The sequence below is a fragment of the Perkinsus marinus genome (assembly GCF_000006405.1).
Source record: "Perkinsus marinus ATCC 50983 genomic scaffold scf_1104296958712, whole genome shotgun sequence".
Taxonomy (NCBI): domain Eukaryota; phylum Perkinsozoa; order Perkinsida; family Perkinsidae; genus Perkinsus; species Perkinsus marinus.
Window position 1 is genome coordinate 613341 of NW_003206658.1, and position 1935 is coordinate 615275.

Here is a 1935-nt window from a genome sequence, read left to right on the forward strand (position 1 = left end):
AGCAAAGACGTCTGGATAGTCGTAATGGAGAATCTCGAGCCATACTCGTAAAGACATTGGTGGAACTCTACCACGTACGTGACGTATCACACGTAGAATTGAAACGTGTGGTGCGCTGTCACCGCGTTGGACGTGAGCCTAGGATGGGTGAGTGCGCAAGACGGGTATCTTCACCCGACGAATCAGACGGTTTACCTTTCTCTGCATTTATACGCATTGTACTAGACCGCTGGCTTACTGAGTGTCTGCTAGTAGCAAACTGCTCACATCATGACATGATGTGACTCACATGATGATCATGTGAGTCACATGTACTCATCGTAGCAGACTGCTACGATAAGTACACGTGAGCGGAAGCAGTTGGTGACAGGAAGTATTGGAATCGACGACGGTGACGTTGGGTCCATAGTCCGGAACATATTTCTGCGATGACCGGAACGAGTTTTCTTCTAGATCATTGAAATTTCCAGAATGATTCGCTGATGACCGTATGAAAACTTTTGGGAATTTTTTTGGTGGTTTTTGAGAAAAAAAACTAAGAAAGAGTTCCCACCTTCCAAGAATGTAGTGAAGCCATCAAGTCTCTCTCGAATGGGAGATATTACTGCGTATTCATGACTGATCGCAGCCCTACTCACTGTAAGTATCCGGGAGATGGATTGAATGCAAGGATGATGAACGTGAAAGTTTCACGGTGAAACCTGGAGGCCAGCAACCGAAGATGAGAGATGGCTGGTTCATGAAGCAGGGAAAGAGAGTTACGCAGAGCATGGTATTTCCCGAAGATCATCCCACGCATCCTGGTGAAGCGAAAGGATTGGGACAAGTTGCTCTAGAGAGGTTTGCAATGCCGTGAGAGGGAAGCCGCTTCCCGGAAGCGCCATGGGGACCTTGTCAGTTTACTGGAGAATGCGAGGACTTCAAGTCACAGAAGACATTGCTGGAGGAGGAGGCAGCTGCGAGGGGGGGATGTGGTTATTTTCGGTGTGAGGTTCCACCCAGGGCTTGCCCCGATGGAGGTGGCTTATAGAAGTATCGCTAAGTATCTTCGTGTCTTGAATAGGGCAGGATCATCAGCCGGGTTCGTTGAGCGCGTGGAAGCTGCATCGGAAGTTGCTGACCTGGATATTACACTTATTCGGAAGTATTTCCGTTCAACCCGCGAATATCTCAGGCATCATGTTGAGGGGAAGAGCTTAGAGGAGATTGAAAGGCTAAGAAAAGAGAAGCGTAAACACCGGGGCGAGTCACCTGTACTATTGGAGGGTGAGAATCGCTCACAAACTGGCAACTTGCCAGTGGCAAGTACAGCAGGCAAAGATTGCGCTGAGTGCTGCCAGCTTTGGTTTTCCATAATTTTCTCTGTTTAATACTGTGTGTAATGTACTGTTAGGATTCACCCTATCATTGTATAGATTCCTACTGTGTGTCCTGTTGATCAATAGTTGTAGATTGGGTTAATTTCGGAGGGCGCAGGTTCAATATCGAGGGTCGGACACGTGCAAAAAAGTGGCATGAAATTTTTTTCCGAAAATTGATTGCGGACAGGCTCCATGCAATGTAACTATATAAGAGGGGCTTATATTCGGAATTTTAGCTTGAAAATCGCTCTGTAGTAAAAGTTACCTCTGCACACGTATTGTCGGTCTCTAGATGGCGCGTACTGTACATTCCAACCAGATCGAAACTGGTATCGAGCTGCGACCGCTCTCTGAGCGAAACCCTTACATCCACTCAACGAGTGTGAAGGAGGATGACCCATAGCTCACGTGCTTTCCCACCGAGGGAGAGGTTCTCACCTCGGGTTTATTACTGTTGTACTGTCTAAAATTTAGAATCTAAATCACTCTGAGAAGGTTGTCATGCCGGGTGACTTCGTTCGTACTGAGAGAAGCTTTGGTATTGCATCAACACACTGGGACGGTCCCAGTGGGA